Source organism: Bos indicus x Bos taurus, chromosome 28 (genome assembly GCF_003369695.1).
Source record: "Bos indicus x Bos taurus breed Angus x Brahman F1 hybrid chromosome 28, Bos_hybrid_MaternalHap_v2.0, whole genome shotgun sequence".
NCBI lineage: Eukaryota > Metazoa > Chordata > Mammalia > Artiodactyla > Bovidae > Bos > Bos indicus x Bos taurus.
Genome location: NC_040103.1, coordinates 4,821,778 through 4,847,283, shown reverse-complemented (window position 1 = coordinate 4,847,283; position 25,506 = coordinate 4,821,778). Strand labels below are relative to the sequence as shown.

General features: G+C 43.3%; 1 protein-coding gene and 1 non-coding gene across 3 annotated transcripts in view; both read right to left on the bottom strand.

The window, feature by feature from the left end:
* The window catches only part of DISC1 (DISC1 scaffold protein), a 427,041-nt gene that overhangs the window by 49,775 nt on the left and 351,760 nt on the right, over nucleotides 1–25,506 (bottom strand). The gene's annotated exons all lie outside the window — the stretch shown is intronic.
* On the bottom strand, nucleotides 17,262–17,383 carry LOC113885649. Its single transcript, XR_003509299.1, has one exon. It is a non-coding gene; the product is annotated as a small nucleolar RNA SNORA25 (small nucleolar RNA).

The window sequence follows — 25,506 nt, the reverse complement described above, 5'->3', positions numbered from 1 at the left end:
TACTGGTAAGCACTAGGAAAATGAAAATCAGTCTTAAATGTGCATGTATGATGGCTAGGATATGATAATCATGGGCCCTAGTTATTTTTCTCCTATTAATTGGGTGAGACCACTAATTAATTCCACCCAAGATTTAACCTTCCAACAATGTAAAAGATGTTTTGCAGAAAGGTGGTACAGTTATTCATCTTCATCATTCTCATCATTCCTATCATCCCCATCATCTCCATCATCTTCATCAACTCCATCATCTCCATCAACTTCATCATCTCCAGCATCCCCATCAATCTTCATCTCCATCATCTCCATCAACTTCATCATCTGCATCATCCCCATCATCTTCATCTCCATCATCCCCATCATCTTTATCATCTGCATCATCCCCATCATCTGTCTCCATCATCTCCATCATCTCCATCAACTTCATCATCTCCATCATCCCCATCATCTTCATCTCCATCATCTCCATCAACTTCATCATCTTCATCACCCCCATCATCTGTCTCCATCACCACCACCACCACCACCCTCATCATCACTACTGTTAATTAGCAGTGATTGGTCAGAAGTTGTTCTAAAAGTTGTTACCTCAAAATAACTTTAAGAAGTAGTCAGTATTGCAACACTGTGGAAGATTTAAATTACAATTCAAATTCTTTGACATTCCTACAATCGAGAGGTGGAGTCTCGTCCTCTCTTCTTGATTCTGGGCTGCCTTACTGACTTCCTTGTAACCAGTCGATCCTGGAAAAGGCCCGGTAGTTTCCACCAATTGTTCTGGGACACTTGCCCTGAGGGAAGCTAGCTGCCAATCAAGAAGTCTGTCTATTCTGAAATCAGCACACTGAGGGGACTACATGCAATTGGCCAATGCAAATTGGTCACTGATGCCAGCTACAATCTCAGCTGATGGCTACTCTCAGCTGCCAGTCATGTGAGCACCTTGGCTGTCCAGCACAGCTGAGCTGACAACACAGCAACCTCAGTCTCATGACTACAACCTCTAGTGAGAACTGCCCAGCCATGCACTTCCTGAGTTATGACCCACACAATTGTGAGCAAAGTAAAATGGTTGTGCTCGGAGAGATCTCCATTTTACAGGTGAGAAAATTAAGGTATCCTCAAAAGCCAAAGACATAGTCTAACCATAAGTCTGCTCAGTTCCCTCTCCTTTGTAGATAGGCCAATCAGCCACGATTGAATCAGCCACAGGATCAGCCAGTCCTTCTAAAAGGACTTTTAGAAGTCCTTTCCAACTTTACAGCTTCTTTCAAACCGTTACTCCCCTCCCTGCCGCCCCACCCCACCACTGCCCACTGCATCACTCAGCTGTAAACACCGAGACAAAAATGGAAAGAAAATATCACCAGAAATAGCTATTGATATATAGACAGATAATTATCTTGAACAACTGAATGCTCAGTTTTATAACATGAAATCCAGGTTATCAGGAATCTCCATCAACCCAGCTCCTCCTCTTAATTTCTCCATTTATATTCATGCTCTCTTTATTCCTGCCTCCTCTTGGCTTATTTGTTGCTCTTGCACCGTTAGAATTCCATCCTTGGAGAGCAGTAATCCTGACTGCCATGCTGACTGCTGCTCCCAGCACCTAGCACAATGTGATGTATACTAAGACTCAACACATGCACCCCAACTGACATGCACACACTGGTATATTTTAAACAGTTAACCAACACAGTACCGGGAACTCTACTCAATGTTATGTACAACCTAAATGGGAAAATAATTTGAAAAAGAATAGATACATGTACATGTATAACTGAATCGCTTGGCTATACACCTGACATTATCACAACACTGTTAATCAGCTATACTCCAGTATAAAATAAAAAGTTTAAAAAAGAGTAAACCGATTAACACAGCACTGTTAATCAACTACACTTCAATTTAAAAAAGAAGAGTGAATTGAAGGAAGCCAGACATTATGGTCACTTTCAACATTTTTCTTTCCATCATCAAACTATAGATCCTAAACGAAGAATGTTGCTCAGGTCTGTTATTCCTTTTTTGACTCTACTTTGCATTAAGCAATTCATCTTGTCACCCCTGCAGTTAATTATGAGCCTTTCTGCCTTCAGACATTCCACTCTTCTAATCTAGCACATCTATTATTGCTCCAAAAACGTTAGTGGCTTTCATTGCTTGCCAGATGGAAGCCAACTCTTTAAAGGCCTTTCTCCGTTGACCTCAGCCCTACTTTGGACACCTCCCCACGGCTCCCCTGTGTGTTCCCCGATGATACCCAAGTGCATCGCTCGCTCTTCCCAGGACAAATGCACAAGTTTCTAATTTCAGACAATCACTTCTCATGCTTTTTCTTTTCCAAAATCCCCACCTGTTAAAAAGCCAACCAATTCATCAAGGCCCATCTCAAATGTCACTTTAGTAAAGAACTCTTCCCTCATCCCTCACCATGTATAGTCTCCATTCTCTGAACCCCTATGGCATTTGGTAGTACTCTTAATACAGTTATTATATTCTGCTTTGATGTCTGACTTTGATGTACATATACCTTCTACTGCAGGTTTCTAATGAAGTTTGAGAATAATTCATACTCATTTTTTTAAAAAAATCCTGTGAATCATACAGTCTAGCAAGGTATTAACCATGATAATAATTCAGTAAGTATTTAATTAACTGAATGAACTTTCGGGAAAGATACACTAAAAGAACTCCTCCAATTTGAAGCAGATAAAACAATTAAGTGAAAAAATATCTACCCTAATAAAGGTTAATAGGGGAAAAGCTTTCCTGATAAGTGATCCCAGTGGACTGACTACATTAAAAATTAAGGTCTCAATATGCCACTCAACTGGCCAGTGCTGCATTGTTTTCTAAGCTGTTCAACGACTAAATGGAAATTTTAAATCATTTGATTACAAGTTTAAAGTGGGGAAGACACAAAAACCCGAAAGTCAAAAAAGGGACAAAAAGGGACAAATCCAGATACATGCAAATTTCAACTTCTAGACAGCAAAATGCCATAAATGAAAATCAAAATTCAAATGGCCTATTTAGGAAAAAATATTTCTAATACATTGCACAGTCCAAGAATCAAATTCTTTAACCTTCAAGACTTCTGAAAATCAATAAGAAGAAAAACAAACATTCCAAGAAAGAAACAGAATCAGCAGAAGAAGAAAAAGAAATGACCAATAAATACATAAAAGGGTGATCAGCAACATTTCAAGGTAAAGATGTGCAAATAAAGCATTACCCTTTTTTAGGAAAGTCATTTGGCAATGCTTGTTAAGATTAAAAAAGCACATAGTCTTTGATCTAGCTGCTCCACTTCGAAGCATGTACCCTACAGACATATTCAGACAAGAAAAAAAGAGCTGCGTGGAAAAGTACAGTAATTGCATCACAAGAAACAACTGGAAACAACCAAAGGGAGAAAACAAATCAACCAAATTTACTGTTGCACACAATGCAACCATTCACAACAGAAGGCTAGGCTATGTTTCTCAAAATAATGGAAAGGCTTCTAAAAAAATTAAATCAAAGTAGGTAAAGCACAGAACAAATAGTATCCTGTTAAGACCTCATTTGAAGTTTAAAAAATAACAAAAGGGCAGACATATACATCCATATATGCCTAAGCACAAGTAAAATATTTCTGGAAGAATATACTTGAAATTGTTTCCTTATAGTTGGGAGAGGCATGGGGGATTTACTTTATATTTTACTGTTTTCTGCTGTATATATTCTTTTTTTTTTGCATTCAAATAAACCACATGTATCCTTTATTTTTATAACAGAAAGGAAATCTAAATTTTAAAAAAATTTATCCACTGCTTTTACTTTGGCCTTTTGGCCAAAATTTGCACAGTCCCCTTTGCAGAGAGATGCTGTCCTAGTTTCTGGGCACATGTGTGATCAGTGCAAGCTGTCAGTTGAGGAAAGGGCTTCCTAATCAGAGCTTTTCGAAGTAGGAGCTACACTAAGTCCTGAGAGCCACAGGATAAACAGAAACACATGCCCATGCTGAGGGCAGCCAAGGAATTTTAAAGGGAAACAGGAGCTAGACAGGAAGAGAGAGAGAGCTTCATAAATCGCCCCCCAGCTCCTCTCCTGGGTACTGTCCAATAGCTCAACTTGAAGAGAAAAGGAGCCAGACCCCACCCTGTAGGTGAAGGCTATGATTCTCCCCATCTCTCGGAGCAGGCACCTTTCCACAGACAGCTCAGGACTGGGATGGGAAGAGAGACCTACCAAAGGGCTCCCACTGAATGTTTTATGGGACAAACGTTCAGTCAGAGTGTCAAAGAGGAAAGCATCCCTACAGCTCCATAGACATGTGCATCTGGCCTTATGGAAAAGAAAACAGAAAATGTCCCCAAACTGTGTTCTATGGAGAAGAGTAAAAGCTACTTGGGAATGAGTGATGCCCCGAGCCCCAGCCCGGAGATGCTGCTGGCACAGTGTGAGAGCCTTGGAAATTCTGCGGGGCTGGAGCAGCAGAGGCCATCAGCTCATGCTGACATCGTGAGAGCCTTAGGTGGGCTTTCCCTGGTGCTGGAGTGCTCAGTCCATAAGCCATAGGAAGTGTAACATGAGCTCCAAACAGACCACAATCATGGCTCCAGAGACAGCAAACAGCCAGGGCTGGAGCCTCTGACACGAAAGGGAGCCCAGCAGCCAGCTGCAGCCTCATCATGGGCTGAGCCCCGATCCCCCGAACAAAAGACGTGATCAATATATACTCCAAGCAAAAGGAGCTCACCTTAGACTTCTTCACAGATGACAGACTGCAGGGGTGAAACAGGGGTGCTTTATGACAGCCCCACACAGCGGGATGAGGCACTGAGCTGCTGGATGACCACGTTAGGAGCAGTGGGCGCACCACATGAACATCCTTCGTTTATGGCCCTGCAGCCCATACTTCTGCTTTGACCTGTATCCTAGATTGTAATCATCCACATGTATTTGTTGCTGTTGTTGTAGTTCAGTTGCTCAGCTGTATCTGATTCTCTGCGACACCATGGACTGCAGCATGCCAGGTTTCCTTGTCCTTCACTATCTCCCGGAGTTTGCTTAAACTCATGTCCTTTGAGTCAGTGATACCATCTAACCATCTAATATATATTTGCTCCCTCCCAAAGCAAGGACAGGACTTCCCTGGTGGTTCAGACGATAAAGAGTCTGCCTGCAATGCAGGAGACCTGGGTTCTTTCTCTGGGTCAAGAAGAGCCTCTGGAGAAGGGAATGGCTACCTACTTCAGTATTCTTGTCTGGAGAATTCCATGGACAGAGGAGACTGGTGGGCTACAGTCTATGGGGTCACAACGAGTCAGACATGACTGAGTGACTAACACTTTCACTTTCAAAGCAAGGGCATCTTCGAGGTCAGAGTGTGCCCTTGATGAATCAGGGAGTGAACAGACTTTAGTGTCCAAGGTGACACTCAGACTGTCTTGCACTGTCCTCAGGCCATCATCAAGGCTGGAGGAGATCAAAGCCCAGAGCTCCCCTCGGGCCGGCAGAAAGGATGCTGTCAGCACAAAGAGCAGGAAGACCACGGAAACCTTCCTACCTCTCAGGAGACCATGTGCTGTGCCTGGGCAAGGGCCTTGGCACCTATGCCTCGCAGCTGCAGGTTATTCTAAGACCTTGGCTGCTGCTGCTGCTGCTTTTCAGTGGCTAAGTCATGTCTGATTCTGCGCCACCCCATGGACTGTAGCCCACCAGGCTCCTCTGCCCATGGGATTCTCCAGGCAAAAATACTGGAGTGGGTTGCCATTTCCTTCTCCAGGGGATCTTTCCAACCCAGAGATCAAACCCACATCTCCTGCTTGGCAGGCAGATTCTTTACCACTAAGCCACCTGGGAAATCCAAGACCCTGGCTATAAACCAACCAAGGAAAGAGAAAGCCAGAGAGCAGAGTGGCTACAAAAGGATCATAACAATAGGACTGGTAAACAAGAGCCTCAGGGTTGAAGGGGCTGGAGAGATGAGCAACAACCTTCCCTGAGCTAGTTCTCCTTAAATGTACGAGATCAGGCATCACAGTGAAGGCCGGTCCACAAGACAACCGAGACGCAGTGCAGGGTTGCCCATGGCATAGGGGGTCCCACCAGGTATGCACTCAGAGCTCCTGATTGGCTGACTGAAGTTCATGGGGGCTGCACTCATTGAAATTACCTGCAAAATCTCATGTGAGAGTGCAGGGGAATAGGAGCCACAGATTTCATAAGATTCTAATATAGGCATGTGATTTTTTTTTTTTTTAAAGAAAAGAAAAAGGGATTAATGTACACATGGTTCACTTGGCGTTCTTGGTTCCCAAGCCAGGGCGGGCCTGAGACCCTGCCTTCTAGCCGCATCTGGGTGGTGCCCGTGTTGCCAGTTTGCAGCCACACCTTGAACAGCAGGGTCTTACCTGCTGAAACCTACAGCCTCCGGGGCTGACCCGGCCTGCACCCACAGGGTTCAGTGCCATGCTGACCAGTCCATATGTTAGCACATGTGACAAGAAATACCTGACAAGAGACAAGCTCAGACAAGTATCACTGGCACTTCCTAAATGCCTTTGGAGTTTACGACCAGCTCATCATTAATAGGGAAGAGCTAGGAAGACTGGCTTCCATCACCGCTGAAGAAAGATAACTCAGAGTCCCAGGTGCCTGGGCCTTTCTTGTGAGTTCAGAAGGAAATCCAGCAAAGAGAGTAGTTTTTCTTCATTTTGGCTTTTATCTACCACCTCTGGGAAACTGACAGGAAAAAGAAGGATGGTCAAGCGACTTCATTTTGTTTATAGAGAATGTGTGTGGTGCTGAATATCTATGCATACGAAAGATCAGATTAAACCTTTCCAGGCAAAATGAAGCCTAAGTGGTTTCTGGCAGCAAATTCCACTGGCAAAGACTGTCGATACAGAGTGGGTCTTAGCCCTCCCAGCCTGGCTGGGCTTTTGGCCGCCAAGGAGCGTCCCGAGGGCTGAGCAGTGCTGAGACGCGGTCCTGAGACAGGAGTCTACGGGGGCAAGTAGAAAGCCTAGCTCCTGACAGCCGCTGGATTGTGCATCTACAGCTCTATCCCCAGTACACAAAGTATCATAAAGGCTGAAATCCAAATTGAAGTCTAAAAATAGCAGGATGAAATTATTTCCTTCCTTCCCTTCACCAGAGAGCAAAGCGGCTGACATCAATATCCGCAGGGCACAACTGACTTCTCCAAGTTTGCGTGGAAAGAACGATTACACAACTGCCCTTTCTCACCAGCAGACCTACTGTCCCAGGAAATAAGGAAGGGAAAGCAATTACACTGTTGCTGAAAACCAATAATGGATATTTGATTACGATTATTAATGGGGAAAGAAAGAGATGGACCGCTGAGCTGCAACCAACCGCTAAGTGAATTTGCAGGATATTCCAAGAGGGGGATTAATTTTTTGTTTTCTTTTCATCTCTCAGCCAGTCATTGGAATGTGACACCAAACTTTAAGCATGGCCTGTCACATCCTTATCAATATTCAATGCCACAGCACTGTGGTCACATTATCTCCCCTGGATTCCCAAGTGACAGGCTCCTTGCTGTGGGGGCTTGTTTTCCCTTTGCCTCTAAATAGGAGGCGGATGTAGCTGAGAACCGACTTGTCAGGTGTAGGAAATTAACTAATTTTCAAGACATCAGAAAGACATTTTGTAGCAAATATTTACTTCACTGTTTCTTTCCTACTGATATTGAACATGCATTATCTAATCTGGAGGATGCGGGATTTATAATCTCTCTGAACCAAGGGATGTTATGGCTCTTTCTGAAAAAAAAAAAAAAGAAAGAAAGAAATGCTGTCAATTCCTTCAACCCCTGGTGAGAACACTACTACAGCACGAAGTACATTTGTCATAAAAGAATAGAACATCTGGTGAGGCATGCAGGGAAAGAAGACAAGGAGAGATTTCTCTGACTTGATATGGCACCTGAAAACCCATTCCCCTGCACTGGCTACCTCACCACTGAATTTCCAATCACTGTCTGCCTCAAGGTCCAGATAAACATGGCAGCTTCATGTATTGGCCATTAGCCACTAGAGCTCCCCAGACAGGGAAGGCTGGGAATGGGGAGAGCTGAATTAGAGGGTGCAGGCTGAGAGGAGACTGGTACCACCCTCACTGTGCCTGCCAGGGCTTTAGGCACTTGTCACACATTATTTCATCCTCTTGTAAGATTTCACTACCAAGGTGAGTATTATTATTACGATGCTCTCAACTCTGTAGATCAGGGTGTGGACTCGAGGGTCTGGTATTTGCTCAGTTACCCAGCTAGCTAGTTGGTGGAGCTGAGACTGAATCCCATCCTGATGACAAAACCATGACCTGATGGCATTAGGTTTTCACTCATTTTGTGAGAAATATTTACTTTCCCTCTCCACCTGGGAAATGCAATTTCCTATTCTATACTAAAACCAAACAAAACATGTAAGGACTCATTTGACTGGTCTCTAAGTCCTAAGTGCTAAAGATCCATACAGTCACCCATACCTGATAATTTTTTTGTGATAGATCTTGCTCATTTTTGTGCCAACATAGGAACATCTCTCTTGAGATGACAGAAATAACAGTAGTTGCTGTAAATGGTAACAGACAAAACAGGCATTCATTATTATGTGCAAAACTGAGCATTTCCCTAGACTGCCTGTCACACACAAAAAAAGGATTTCAAATGAAAACTATCTCAAAATTCTATATACATACACACACATACACACACACTTTTTAATCTAATCCTTAACACTCTGCAAACTCTAACATTCAGCCTTTTCCAATAATAATAGTAATCATCATAATAGCCTTTTCAATAATGATAGTAACAATCATAATTATTATAAATAATATTATTCTTGCAGATAATAATAGCAACAAACATTTACTGAGCCTATCCCATTATTGGTGAAAATAGGCCTGATGTATCTCATTTAATCCACATAATAGCTTTGTGAGGGTTTCACTGTTATATTTCTTTTTAATAAACAGGAAAACTGAAACTTAGAGAGGTTAAATAATTTCCCAGGTCAGAAAGCACTTCCTTGGTGGCTCAGACAGTAAAGAATCTGCCTGCAATGCAGGAGACCCTGGTTCAATCACTGGGTTGGGAAGATCCCCTGGAGAAAGGAATGGCAACCCATTCCAGTATTCTTACCTGGGGAATCCCATGGACAGAAGAGCCTCGCTGTATATGGTGCTGCAGTCAAACATGACTGAGTGACTAAGTATGCATACCTGGTCACAAAACAGAAGCCAGGATCAGATAATCTGACCCAGGACCGTCTTCTGGACCCTGCATCATCCTTCTTCCCAACCCCTCATCCATCTAGGTCCTTGCCAGGCACTGGCCCCAAACCGACAATGCCTTGCTCTCTCCAGACATCCTAGAAACTCTTCTAGCTTGGGTACTGTCTTTTCTTGCTACCTTCCCTTGACTATTGGCACTCTCACCTTGCCTTACACTAAAGAAGCAGCCACGTCTCAGCCACCAGGCAGCAAGCTCCCCAAGGTCAGGTCTCCCTTCCCCACCCACCCAGCTTGGGGTCTGGGGCACCATGAATCCTGCGCAAAGCACTTCCCCCAAGCCCATCCTCTGAGATCATGGTTCTGCCCCACTCCTCACCTAAGGGTATGAGAAACACTTGTCAAGATCCTCTGAGTGACATCTCTTCATACCTATAATGATAATTTTGAACTTTTCCCCTTTTCTGTTTTTATTACACTAAAGCAGCCCCCAGTCCATCAAACCATACTCAAAATACTATTTTCTAGTATTTTAGTAGCACCAGTTATTCCATTTATTCACGTTCCCCACGTGTTCTATCCCACGTGTCCTGGTACATTTGTACCTTAAAGTAATTAAAATGCCTGTGTTTATAAAATATATAAGGTAGAGTTGGCTGGTTTCATCACAAAATTGTGTGTGTGTGTGTGTGTGTGCGTGCGCTCAGTTGTATTCAACTCTTTGTGGCCCCATGGACTGTAGCCTGCCAGGCCCCTCTGTCTATGGAATTCACCAGGCAGGAATACCTGAAGTGGGTTGCCATTTCCTACTCCAGGGGATCATCCCACCCCAGAGATCGAACCTGTGTCTCGTGTCTTCTGCATTGGCAGGCAGATTCTTTCCCACTGCACGACCTTGGAAGCCTGATCACAAAAGGTGTGACTGCAGAATTCTTTAAAGGACCTATGTTGCCTGACAGATGCATCTGTTTGTTCCAAGATCAGTAATGAACCACAGAATCTGTCAGACAGACTCGGGGTCAGACTGCTCACAGCTGAGTGCTGACTGTAGGCAAGCAACTTATCTGCTCTGAGCCTCAGTTACCTCATCTGCTAAGTGAGGATAATGTCAGCATCTCACTGGATTGTGACAGCAAAATGAATTAAAATATGCAAAGCACCAAGAACAAGGTCCGGATGTGATAGGTACCACTACCAATACTTCTACTGTGATCATCACCATCACCTCCATTACAGGGTCCTCCAAGTTCAGGGCCCTGACTATACGCCAGTTAAGAGTTCCCTGACTCAGCTCCAAATCTCCCTCACTGCCTGCTTTGCAAACATTTTAGCTGGACCATTTAAAACTTTTTCCTTTGCCAGCAGAGGGCGCTGGAGAGACCTTCTTAGAGGAGGTGGGTCCTGGTTTGGGTTTTTTCAGGTGGATGGGGGAGCCTGGTGGGCTGCCCTCTATGGGGTCACACAGAGTCAGACACGACTGAAGCGGCTTAGCAGCAGCAGCAGCCAATGAAAGAGACAAAAGAGACAGGGGTTCAACCCCTGGGTTGGGAAGATCCCCTGGAAGAAGACATGGCAACCCACTCCGGTGTTCCTTTCTGGAGAATCCCTTGGACTGAGGAGCCTGGCAGGCTACAGTCCACAGGGTCTCAGCAGGATCGTAAGGGGATGGCTCCTCTAGACCCAGCTCCCAGAGCACACACAGCTGCTGCAGTGCCCAGGGCCCAGAACACGTGTGGGAATCTCCCAGTTCCCAGCTCCTGCAGGGAGGGTGGTGTCCCCCGTGCTTGGCTTTATGGGTTCTGCAGCACCAGCTCATTCAGGCTCCTTCCCCAGCATCCAGCTCCTTTTATGTGAACAGCTTCTGCTGCACAAGCCCCTGAAGCAGGCACAGCTGCTCCAATACCAGTGTGTCAGCAGCTCCTGGAAGGCCACAGCTTCTCTGAGAACCTCCTCAAGCACTTTGTCAGCAGACTGCCTCTGGTGAGACAACTCTCTATGAACCATCTCCTTTGGATCCCTGGAAGGTAGGTCCCAGGAAGTTCCAGGTAGAGGCCAGCCGCAGGTGCACTGGTGTGGCCCCACAGGCTTCCTGACTGCCATTGGTCATACCCCTTAGCTTGGGAGCAGCGGTTCCTGATCTCAGCCCTGAGATTAGCAGCTAAATGCTGTTTACTTCTTCTGGTGGATCCCTCATTACTTCAATACTTTGTTATAATGAATAGCTCTCTGTCAGGTGGCACTAGTGGTAAAGAACCCACCTGCCAATGCAGGAGACATAAGAGATGCAGTTCGATCCCTATGTTGGGAAGATCCCTTGGAGGAGGGTGTGGCAACCCACTCCAGTATTCTTGCCTGGACAATCCCATGGACAGAGGAGCCTGGTGGGCTACAGTCCCTGGGGTCACAAAGAGTCAGACACGACTAAAGTGACTTAACCCGCCCACATACTGTCCCTTGCCAACAAAGGTCCGTCTAATCAAGGCTATGGTTTTTCCAGTGGTCATGTATGGATGTGAGAGTTGGACTCTAAAGAAAGCTGAGTGCTGAAGAATTGATGCTTTTGAACTGTGGTGTTGGAGAAGACTCTTGAGAGTCCCTTGGACTGCAAGAGGATTCAACCAGTCCATCCTAAAGGAGATCAGTCCTGGGTGTTCACTGGAAGGACTAATGTTTAAGCTGAAACTCCAATACTTTGGCCACCTGATGCGAAGAACAGATTCATTAGAAAAGACCTTGATGCTGGGAAAGATTGAAGGCGGGGACAACAGAGGATGAGATGTTTGGATCACATCACCGACTCAATAGACATAAGTTTGAGTAAACTCTGGGAGTTGGTGATGGACAGGGAGGTCTGGCGTGCTGCAGTCCATGGGGTCACAAAGAGCAACTGAAGCAACCGAACTGAACTGAATACTGTCCCTGTTCAAGTTACTTGTCTTGAGTTCTGTCTCATTATTAGACTTTGACCGAAATACTCTCTGCTCCCATTTCCTTCCCCTTATTAGGAACCATCCAGGGCCCTCAGCCTTCTTTTTCTTTCATACACTCCAAGTCTATTCTTTTTTGGGGGCTGTGCTGGGTCTTCGTTGCGGTGTGGGCTATTTTCTCTAGTTGTGGCAAGCAGAGGCTACTCTCTAGTCGCAATGCACAGTCTTCTCACTGTGGTGCCTTCCCTTGTCGCGGAACCCAGGTTCTAGGGCTTTCGGTCTTCAGTAGTTGAGGCACGTGGCTCAGCAGTTGCAGCTCCCAGGCTCTACAGTGCAGGCTCAGCAGCAGCAGTCGCACACGGGCTTAGTTGCTCTGTGGCATGTGGGATCTTCCTTGACCAGAGATTGAACCCTCGTCTCTTTCATTGGCAGGTGGACTGTACCACTGAGCCACCAGGGAAGCCCCACTCCAAGTCTTTTCTTGTCTTAAGATATCTTTTTCATTTTCCAGAATGTCCTGAAATCCCACCAAGCCTTTCCATGACTGGCTCCTTGGGCATGTCCTCTAAGTCACTTTCCAGGGTTTCTACCTGCAAGAGCCCTCAGTCACCATCTAGTACATGGTCCTGTTTCCTCTTCTTCACCACACTTATCACTGCATGAATTATCTTATTCTCTCCTCTGCCTCCTTCCCTAATTAAATCCAAGTTGTGACAGCAAAGACTGCGCCTGGATTGTTTGCTGCAGGGGCTACAGGGAAGAGGGGTCAGATGTGGGAGTACTTGATAAATAGCTGTATAAAAGAGATGAGAAGGGAGAATAAGAAAGTCTTGTTTTGTTTTTAAAAAGGAGGAAGCTAGGTCCTAGTTGTAATGACCTTTACATTTAATTAATTACTTCTATCACCTGTTCTCCCAGTCACTGCTGCCTCAGATTCTGGAAGCACCAATATCAGTGACTTCCTACACTTGGTCACTAAGACCCACATATTTTTTTTAGTTAAATTTGCCCTTTCTTCTACTGTCTCTTCTCCAGTTCCATCCTTCTCCACACATCAGTCCTGCCTCTATGAGCTCATGACTGTATTATCTTAATAACTTGCATGCTCAGTCACTCAGTTGTGTCTGACTCTGAATCCATGAACTGTAGCCCACCAGGCTCCTCTATCCATGGGGTTTTCCAGGCAAGAATACTGGAGCAGGTTGCCATTTCCTCCTTCAGGGAAACTTTCTGACCCATGTCTCCTGAATCTCTGGCACTGGCAGGCAGATTCTTTACCACTGAGCCACCTGGGAAGTCCAATAGCCTACTTACTGGCCTAATTCCAAATTCTTTCTCCTTTTAAATCTATTCTGAATAGTGTTGCCAATGAATTTTCCTAAAACCCTGCTTTTCTTTGAGCCCTTCCTCTCTTCTTTACAGACCAGTTGTTACTTGTTTCCTCCAGCCTAAACATACTGTCTCCCTCCTAAGGCCCCCTATGTTTGCTCCATGCTGCCTAACAAGCTGTACTGTTCATCAAGGTGCGACAGCCCTTCTGCCTGTTCAGACTGGCTCTCCCCAGCCCCATGAGTGAGCCAGGCCACCCTCATCCCAGGGCCCACTCATAGGGGTTCTCCTTCACCGAGATTCTGGTAGGGGACAGCTCAAACTTTCCACTCTACAAACACTGGCAACCATGGGATCACTGACACACTCCTCTGTCACCTCCAGAAAACAGCAGGAATCTTTTAGACATGTATGTTGTCTTTCCTCATATTATCTAAAGAAATGCCTAAGCTCCTTAGTTCTCTGTGGCTTCCAGTAAGGTATCGAATGAGTACTGGGCAAGGATGAATGAGGACAATTGACAGCCTTCTGGTTGAGGATCAATGTGAATTCTAGGGTCTGGAGAATCTGCCTTGGGGCAATCTAAGATCTTGTTGTTCTGTTCTGTTCTGTTCAGTCACTAAGTCATGTCTGACTCTTCTCAACCCCATGAACTACCGCACACCAGGCTTTCCTGTCCTGCACTATCTCCCAGAGTTTGCTCAAATTCATGTCCATTGAGTCGGTGATGACGTCCAACCATCTCATCCTCTATCATCTCCTTCACCTCTTGTCCTCAGTCTTTCCCAGCGTCAGGGTCTTTTCAAATGAGGCAGCTCTTCACATCAGGTGTCCAAAGGACTGGAGCTTCAGCTTCAGCATCAGTCCTTCCAATAAATATTCAGGACTGATTTCCTTTGGGATTGACTGGTTTGATCTCCTTGGAGTCCAAGGGAATCTCAAGAGCCTTCTCCAACACCACAGTTCAAAAGCATCAATGCTTTGGCTCTCAGCCTTCTTTATGGTCCAACTCTCACATCTGGACATGACTACTGGAAAAACCATAGCCTTGACTATACAGACCTTTATATAGTTGGCAAAGTGATGTCTCTGATTTTCAATATGCTGTCTAGGTTCCCCTAGAAGGCTCTAAGATAGTCATCTGACCAAAATCACAATCTTTCTCATTATTCCAATATTAAATCTAATATGACACACTTTACATGTGCCTTGTATAAAAAAACTTCTTTGGAAAAAATCAGAAATGAGAAGTTTCACAAATGTGTTTGTTCTGTTTAAAGGTCCTCCTCCTGTCTATTTTCATCTGGTGTATGTTTCATAGTTTTCTTCTTTTGAAATTGTTAAGAAAAAAGACTTTTTTTGGGGAAGAGCTACATCTTTCCTCATACTTCCACCCCTGGAAACAAGGATCCAAGGAAAGGACACAGGTGCCTATTAGTTAAATGGTGTTGGTCCTAACAGTTCAAAGGTTCAAGCCTCTTGAGCAAAGAGAAATTAATTTTTAAGTTTTCCATGTAAAAAAAATTGGAAAACAAAAAATGTCCTTCAATGAAATATGGTTAAGCAAATTGTAATATGTGTACTTATTGGAATGTTAATTACTCTGAAAATTGTGGTTATAATTGTCATGTGGTAACAGAGAAAAATATTTTTGACAAACCACCTGGTTGGAAAAAAAACAGTATTTCCAAAATCAGTTTATACAATTAATTATAACTATTGTGAGTCCTGGCAGATCTTGGAGTGGCATACTCTAAGTATGAGAAGGAAAATAAAAATGTTAGCACAGAATGGGTCACAAACAGAGCTCTGCACAATTGAAATCTAAAGAGGATGCTGGCTTGCTGTTCTTTACGACTTGACCCCTTTCTGATTAAATGGACTGCTGGGTTTACAATACAAAGATGCTTAACGATTTGTGGGTTCTATGTCCTACTCTCGGGAAGGCCTACATTCACAAGTAATGCTATCAGATGCAAGACAGCATGTGCAGTACTGCACCTTTCATCTAAGAGAGGGTTGTGAAAATATATGGGTATGTTATTAAAAAGCAGTGGAAGGATAAGCCAAAATTGAATTAAGATGGGTTCCTGTAAGAAAAAGTCAAGAAGAGGCTGAAGAGATGGAAAGACAGCTATACTTTTCTGATTGCACCTTGTTTTGTACATTTAACTTTGAAAATAAATTTTGTATTATATATTTCTAAAAGAAGCAACCACTAAAATAAAAGACAAAATGGTTAGCCTACTGTGCATTGAGCTAACTATGCACTGAGTTGATGGCTGAATGACACCAAGGGGAATTAATTAAAGTGATTTTGAAACTCTGTAATTTAACTCTGCATCCCTAGTGGGATATATGCTAAGAACAAAAAGAAATGCAAAGAAGTCTTAGGATGTTTTCAGTTATTATATTGTTAATTAAAATGTTTAGTATTATTCTGAAACCATACATAAAATGGTTATACCAAATATAATATAATATATATCTGTGTGAGCTGCATGCTCTGTCACTTCAGTCACGTCCAACTCTTTGTGACCCTGTGGACTGTAGCTGCTTCTTTGCCCATGGGATTGTCCAGGCAAGAACACTGGAGTTGGTTGCCATCCCTCCTCTAGGGGATCTTCCCAACCCAGGGATCAAACCCATGTCTCCTGCATCTTGTGCATTGCACATGGATTCGTTACCACATGCAGTCAGCAGGGAAACCCCAATAGAACATATATCTATATATACATATAGATATACACACACATATATAATGCAATATACTGCATGAGAGTGAAGTGAAGTCACTCAGTCGTGTCCAACTCTTTGTGACCCCATGGACTGTAGCCTGCCAGGCTCTTCTGTCCATGGGATTTCCCAGGCAATAGTACTGGAATGGATTGCCATTTCCTTCTCAGGGGATCTTCCCAACCCAGGGATCTAACCCAGGTCTCTCGCATTGTAGACAGACGCTTTACCATCTGAGCCACCAGGGAAGTCCTAATGTACTGCCTACATATATTCAGATATACTTTATAACAAAGATAAATGAAGACAGGTAGGTATACAAGTCTCTTAATGATATAAGGAATAAAATTTTTCAGCATAAGAGAAAAGAAATTCAAGTATAAAATCAAAGAAGTAAAACTATATAATCATAAATTGAACTGGAAATAACAGTGTAAATCTGTGATATAATTTCTTTGTCTGAAAGAAAAATCCTAGCTCTACTTAAAAGTTTAAAAATAACAAAAATCCAGTACCTGTTAGCATCCCCGGGGCCCAGATTGTGGTCTCTAAATATCATTTCCTACTAAGAGTAATAAGAGCACCTTGCAGAGAATACTGATTCTTGACTTGGGCCAGAAAATATTCAAGATGAGCCCAAAACATCTTGTTACATCAGAAAACAAGGAAGTACTTTGGTTGATGTGAAATTCAGGAGCCAATCTGAATGGGATCTCAGCCAATGATGGGAAAATTTGAAAAAGGATAATGTCTGCAAATAATTGAAACAACAAATATGTTAAACATCCATGGCTTCATAATGCTTTACACACATGTGTGTGCAAACAAACTTTTTTGTTGACCTTTAGGAATTCTAGAAAACCAATTATTATTCTGAAACTGGTGCATAAGAAAAAGAATCAAGCATTTCCTTTCTTAAATTATAAATCAGAACCATCAAATAGATATTGAAGGAAATTTTGCTTTTAAACTCTGAGACATTTACTACCTTTCTCGTGTCACCATCATAAATTATCTTTCTTCTCTCCAGGAAAACAGCACTATTTTTGTGGAGACATCCTGTGGAGAACTTTAGTCTCTGGTCATAGCGTTAAGAGCTGTTTTCACATACCCACAAACCCTCTTTGAAATGACCCAAAGAAACTTCTTTTTTACTGAAGAATTTTATGTAAAAAAAAATAAATGACTGTGATGGAAATAGAATGTTATTTTGCAGTCCACTAATGAAATAATAAACCCAGTCAATAATCACCAATTACTTTTTTTAGGCAAAAAGCTGATGGAAAATTTGATACAGAGTGCAGGGCTCCCAAATTCTTGAACCCAACAACCAGTCTCAACACCACAGGAGATGAAAAACAGATAGTATTGTCTTCCTTATATAGAAAATCACAACACTATCAATGAAGTACTATAACAATAAAATCAAACCTCAATATACTCAAATCTATAGATTTAGCTACCAGTTTATGGGAAATACATGAGGAAAAAGAAACATGTTAATGACTACAAAGATACAAGTAGTCAAATTCTGCAGGATAAAAATACTGGTGACTTCAAAAACAAGCAAGTGAAGTAAAAAGGAACAGGAACCTATATGATTAATGAGACCTAAGACCCATTTCTTAATTTGAATAAGCCACATGTCAAAATAAAATTATGAGGCAATTTGGGAAAACTGGGTATCTGACGATATTAAAAAAGTCTTCTTAATGTTTTTAGGTGTGATAAGGGTGTTTTTAGGTGTGATAATGGTATTTTTAGGTGTGATAACAGTATATGAAGTGAGAACTTCCAGATGTTCAAACTGGATTTAGAAAAGGAACCAGAGATCAAATTTAGAAAAGGAACCAAGATCAAATTGCCAACATCCGTTGGATCATAGAAAAAGCAAAAGAATTCCAGAAAAACATCTACTTCTGCTGCATTGACTATGCTAAAGCCTTTGTGTGAATCACAACAAACTGTGGAAAATTCTTAAAGACATGGGAATACCAGACCACCTTACCTGTCTCCTGTGAAACATGTATGCAAGTCAAGAAGCAACAGTTAGAACCAGACATAGAACAATGGGCTGGTTCATAATTGGGAAAGGAGTATGTCAAGGCTGTATAATGTCACCCTGCTTATTTAACTTATATGCAGAGTACATCATGTGAAATGCCGGGCTGGATGAAACACAAGCTGGAATTATTGCTGGGAGAAATATCAATAACCTCAGATATGCAGATGACACCACTCTTATGGCAGAAAGCAAAGAGGAACTAAAGAGCCTCTTGATGAAAGTGAGAGAGGAGAGTGAAAAAGCTGGCTTAAAATTCAACATTCAAAAAATGAAGATCCTGGCATCTGGTCCCAACACTTCATGGCAAATAGATGAGGAAACAATAGAAACAGTGACAGACTTTATTTTCTTGGGCTCCAAAATCACTGCAGATGGTGACTGCAGCCATGAAATTAAAAGACCTTGCTCCTTGGAAGAAAAGCTACGACAAACCTAGACAGCATATTAAAAAGCAGAGACATCACTTTGCTGACAAAAGTTTGTATAGTCAAAGCTATGGTTTTTCCAGTAGTCATGTATGGATGTGAGAGTTGGACCATAAAGAAGGCTGAGAGCCAAAGAATTGATGCTTTTGAACTGTGGTGTTGGAGAAGGCTCTTGAGATTCCCTTGGACTCCAAGATCAAACCAGTCAATCCTAAAGGAAATCAATCCTGAATATTCATTACAGGGACTGATGCTGAGGCTGAAAATATTTTGGATACCTGATGGGAAGAGCTGACTCACTGGAAAAGACCCTGATGCTGGCAAAGATTGAAGGCAGGAGGAGAAGGGAATGACAGAGGACAAGATGGTTGGATGGTATAATCAACTCAATGGACATGAATTTGAGCCACCTCCAGGAGACAGTGAAGGACAGGAAAGCCTGGCACACTGCAGACCATGGGGTCGCAAAGAGTCAGACATGACTGAGTGACTGAACAACAACAATGGTATTACTGTTTGTTTTTTAAATGTTTATCTTTTTGCAGATGTGTACTGACATATTTAGGGCTTTCCAGGTGGTTCAGTGGTAAAGAATCCACCTGCCAGTGCAGCAGACACAGGAGACTTGGGTTCAGTCCTTGGGTTGGGAAGATCCCCTAGAGATGGAAATGGCAACCCACTCCAGTATTCTTGCCTGGGAAATCCCGTGAACAGAGAAGCCTGAGTGGGCTATGGTCTATGGGGTCGCTAAAAGTCAGACACGACATAGTAACTGAGTGCTGAGCACTGATATTTTTATGGGTTAAATAAAATGAGATTCCTTCAGAATACTCTTGTAGGAGGCTGGGTGGTATCATTGGCTGAACAGTGGCTCCCCAAAGGTGTTCAAGTCCTAAAGTTCAGGACCCATGAATGTTACCTTGTATGGCAAAGGGGAACTTTACAGACATAATTAAGTTAAGGATTTGGGGATGAGATTAGGTTTGGCTTTCTGGTCAGTCTAATGACGTCATCTAGAGACTCTTGTAAGAGGCAGACAGAGGATGATATGATGGCAGAAGCAGAGGTTGGAGTGATGTGCTCTGAAGATGGAGGAAGGGGTCACCAGTCAAGGACACAGGCGACCACTAGCAGCTGAAAAGGAGATGAAGCAGATCCTCCCCTGGAGCCTCGAGAAGAAACCAGCCCTGCCAACACCCTGACTGTAGCCCAGTGAGACCTACATCTGGGTTCCAGAACAGGAAGAGAGTCAATTTGGGTTGTTTCAAGTTGCTTAATTCACGGTTATGTGTTTCAGCAGCAGCAGGAAACTAGAACAGTGGTGAAGCGGAGGGGAGGACAGTTGAAATCAGCTCAGCCACGTACTGAAAATGGTTGGATTTGTGAGATGTGCGCATGGGGCTTCTTTATAATTTCCCTAGCTTTGCATATGTTTGAAAATTTCCACAATAGTTGGGATTTTTTAATAAAGTCTTACTAAGGAAATTTAAACCAAAAGGTTCATTTTTAAAGGGCTTTTATTTATTTATTTTTGGCTACGCTAGGTCTACGGCACTGCACGTGGGCTTTCTTGAATCGTGGTGCGCAGGTTTCTCGTTGCTGTGGCTTCTTGCTTCAAAGCACAAGCTCTGGGAGTGCAGGCCTTAGTGGCTGCAGCACAAAGCCTCAGTAGCTGTGGCTCCAGGCCTCAGAGCGCAGGCTCAGTGGCACACGGGATTAGTTGCCCCGTAGCATGTGGAATCTTCCCGGACCAGGGATCAAATCCATGCCCCCTGCATTGGCGGGCATATTCTTATCTTCTGGACCACCAGGGAAGTCAAAAAAAAAAAAAAAAGTTCATTTTTAAGACACTGTTTCCGAGTTTCATACCTCTGTCCCATACCCAACTCCAGAAAGTTGTGCCAACATTAGCCTTGGAGAACGGAACTCTTAGGGGGTTTGAGACAGACAGATTACACAGCCATAGTATACACCCTGAGGCATCTGAAGCAAGGCACTTGAGCTCTGCTAGCCTCAGGTCCCTATGTATTCAGATAATAACAGAGCCTGCAGCTCACCAGGTTGTTGGGAGGCTTCACTTAAATAATCTATTTCAAGTGTTTCATGGATTACCTTCATACAGTATCTCTTATTAAAGGTCAGCCGTTAATATAGATCATCATTGCATGTCATTTCCAGCTTTCCAGAAAATATTTGAATAATTTCTCCAGACAGTCTCAATCATAATGCTTTCATTTGAATTAATGAATCCTCTAATATGTATTTGTGACACAAGTATTTAGGAGCTATTTAAATCACCAATATTTGGTTCTTAAAAACTATTGTGTCTGTTTGATTGTTTTCTTTTGATGGTCTCCTGTGATGATGAGCCATTCAAACTAAAGGTCCTGAGTGAAGCCCAACAGGGAAGCTATAAAGAAATAAGCCACGTCCTGGGAAAATGACTGGCTGGTCTCTCAGGCTCCAAATACCCTATGGTCCTTCTGTCCAGGAGGAGTGTCTGTGTCTTCTGGTTTAGTCTTTACCATGGAGCAGAGCATCACAACTCATCGTCCTATGTAAACTGAAGAGGGAACTTCCTTTTCCTGTCCCAAACTTCTCCTGCAGTAGCTGCAAGAAAGGTCAGACCAGTTCCTTCTTCATGAACAAATTTTCAGTACCTCTTCTGGGGTCAGCTCCTTCTCAAAAGCACACTCCTCTCTGCTAACTGGTAACAACAGGTGCTATTGTGGGTCAGAAAGCTGGAGTCCCTGCTGATGCCCCGAGGCTATGAAATAACCGGTAGTTTTAAAAACACCCCTCCCCCAACACTGTGCTGCCTCAACTTCATTTAGGGTTTGGAGTAACAAGCAGAGTTGGAGATGGGACTTGAAGGCTCATTTGCACCGAAATAGTTAGGACATTAGCCCTGAGACACACTAGAGTGAAGGGGACCACAGTGTCCCCTGCAGCCTAGCCTCCCTCCTGTTTCAGAAGCCACAAGACTTAAGAAGAATACGCAGTGAGCCAAGAAGGGCTCTTTAGACACTTAATAAATACACTAATGAGCAAGGCCTAAAATATCTTTCAAATGACTCTGTAGGCTTTGACATTTCTTGGAGAAAATTACTACTCCATAGGTTGGTATTATTGGTTCATTTTATTGTAATGCTAAACTAGATTTAAAAGAGTTAGCAGACCCCTGTGTTCACAGCCGCACTATTTACAACAACAGAAATGACCTAAAAGTCCATTGACAGATGACTGGATAAAGAAGATGGGGTACACATATACAGTGGAATATTACTCAGCCATAAACAGAATGAAGTAATGGCACTTGCAACAACCAGGATGGACCTAGAGGTTGTCATACTGAGCAAAGGAAGTCAGAGAGACAGGAACATCGCAGTGTACCACTTGTATGTGGAATCTAAAATACAACAGAGGTGAAATTACTTATGAACAGAGACAAACTCACAGACATAAAGAACAGACTTGTGGTAGTCAAGGGGATCACTGAGGAGGAGAGGATTGGGAGCTTGACATTGGCAGATGTAAACTATTATATATAGGATGGATATACAACAAGGTCCTACTGTACAGCATGAGGCACTATATTCAATATCCTGTGATAAAACATAATAGAAAAGAATATATATACATAGGTGTAGCTGAATTACTTTGCTGTACAGCCAAAATTAACACAACATTGGAAATCAATGTTCAATAAAATTTCTATATACTTCAATAGTATTGCAGGGGAAAAAAAGTCACCACTAACTCAGAACCACAGAAACAGTCACAGGTTCACAGAAAGAGAGTGTTAGCTTGCAGTGGGAATAAGAAAAGTCCTTCACCTCTTAAGTAGCCTGTCACTGATTAAAATGCTGATTTTCGAGCTTTTGACCTCTTCTGTATGCAGGTCAGGAAGCAACAGTAAGAACTGGACATGGAACAACAAACTGGTTCCAAACCGGGAAAGGAGTACATCAAGGCTGTATATTGTCACCCTGCTTATTTACTTTTATGCAGAGTACATCATGAGAAATGCCGGGCTGGATTGAAGCACAAGCTGGAATCAAGATTGCTGGGAGAAATACCAATAACCTCAGATATGCAGATGATACCACCCTTATGGAAAGTGAAGAGGAACTAAAAAGCCTCTTGATGAAAGTGAAAGAGGAGAGTGAAAAAGTTGGCTGAAAACTAAGATCATGGTATCTGGTCCATCACTTCATGGCAAATAGATGGGGAAACAGTGGAAACAGTGACAGAGTTTATTTTGGGGGGCTCCAAAATCACTGCAGATGGTGACCGCAGCCATGAAATTAAAAGACATTTGCTCCTTGGAAGAAAAGTTATGACCAACCTAGACAGCATATTAAAAAGCAGAGACATTACTTTGCCAATAAAGGTCCATCTAGTCAAAGCTATAGTTTTTCCAGTAGTCATGTATGGATGTGAGAGTTGGACTATAAAGAAAGCTGAGCACTGAAGAATTGATGCTTTTGAACTGTGGTGTTGGAGAAGACTCTTGAGAGTCCCTTGGACTGCAAGGAGATCCAACCAGTCCATCCTAAAGGAAGTCAGTCCTGAATATTCATTGGAAAGACTGATGTTGAAGCTGAAACTCCAATACTTTGGCCATCTGATGCAAAGAACTGATTCATTGGAAAAGACCCTATTGATGGGAAAGATTGAAGGCAGGAGGAGAAGGGGATGACAGAGGATGAGATGGTTGGATGGCATCACCAACTCAATGGACATGAGTTTGAATAAACTCCAGGAGTTGGTGATGGACAGGAAGGCCTGGTGTGCCGCAGTCCATGGGGTCACAAAGAGTTGAACATGACTGAGCAACTGAACTGAACTGAAGTGACTGACCTCTTCAGTCTTGAAAATACTGAGTACTGTCTATAGTGGCTCATTATTATTGTTACTAAAACAACTCTTTGTGTAAACAGATGCCTGGCTTCTAACCTGATTCTGAGTCTCCATTGGTAAGGCAATGTTAACTTCACTGTTAATTTCACCATTGAGCAGCTATTGAGCCAAGCCAGAGAGATGCCTGTTACTATACAGTTAACGCAGATCTGGGACTTCCCCGGTGGTCTAGTGGCCAAGACTCCATTTTCCCAATACAAGGGGCCTGGGTTCTATCCCTGGCCCGGGAAGTAGATCTCACATGCTGCAACTAAAGCTCCCACATTAAAAACAGAAAAGAGAAGCAATGACAACAACAAAAACTCCACAGTTCTGAACTCAGGACTTGAAGTGGACGAGAAATCAACTGAGGCATTGAGGGGTTGTAGATAATGTTTATAAATCACATCCTTAGAGATGCCTGCTCCCGTGTGTGGGAACAAGATCCACAGTATATTCATGGCCCACATGATGTGGTGGGTTTGAAGCACCCTGATCAAAATTTTATCCTGAACCACAGTCCCCATCCCAGGAATTCTTGTTTCTACAACTTTGAATAAAGTTGTGGCCTTCTCTCAAGTGTTTACTTACTCTTCCTTAAAAGAGCAAGACGCTGACCTGGTAAGCCGCACATTCCCCAAAGTTATAATGGGTCAGGCTCCATTAGACAATGTGGGGCCAGACTGCTTAGGGTGTGTGTAGAAAAGGCACATGAGAAGGAGACAGAGTCCAAGCAACAGGCCTCACATGGAACTCTGTCCTGGAAATGAAATATGGTCGTTGCTCTCAGGAGTAGCGTATTAGCTTTTCCCTAAACCTTATAGCTGGTTTCATTCCTTCCTTTCTTACCCTTGAGTTCAGGTGACACTGATGCCTCAGCATAGACTGTGGTAGCAACAGGCTGATACCTACTTTCTTGATCCACCTCCATAATCCTCCTATCCCAAAGTATCGGGGCCATTATCAAGGGTCAGACCTGGACAGGGAAGCACAGTCTGAGGCCACGCTGCTGGCTGGTTTGCCTTCACGAGTCCCTCTCTCAGGATGTGAGTCTCCAGACACTGTCCCACTAATCTCAGAGGAGAGTCCTTCCTCCTGGATGGACTAACGTGCCTTGAGAAGTCAGGGCCCCATTATCACAGCTGCCACGTAAGGGCCCATGTACTGACAACCCAGGAAATAAAGGTGGGACCAAATTCATTCTGAAGTCATTCAGATACACTAGAGTGAATCCTTCTCACTGAAAGGACTTGTAGTCACTTACAGAGACACAGAATCAGATGAAACATTCCAGGTGAGACCCTGCCCCTCGGCAAGCAGGAGGTGAGACCACTTACACAAACGCATCCCCACTTCATGCTCCAGGAAGCCACCCAAGTGGGCACATGGGCACCAAAACAACACTGAGAACCATCTCCTCCCTGTAACCACAGGGCGGGCAAGCCTCATCATCAAAACAAAAATAGCTTCCACTGAATGGCTATAAATCAAGAAAATTTAGAGACAAAGCGTCAGTGAAAAGAGACAGGTTTGAGTTCACTTACAGAGTGAAATGGTGTGGCACCATGACCAGCCTGCCCAGGTGGGACGTGCCTAGTGCAGAACCACAGCTCCTAACCGGGCCACCTCTCCTTGCTGCCCCAAACTCAGAATAACAGAGAAAACCACCCAGACGGACTGCTTTGTGTAACTATCACAAGTCACCATCTTGGTGAGTCCCTTTGCACATTGTTCACTTAATAATTTTATGATTTCTTTGGGAAACTTTTATTTTAAGAAGCACAACTAACAGCTTGGGAGTTTGGGATTAGCAGATGCAAACTAGTATATATAGGATGGATAAACAACAAGGTCTTACTGTATAGTA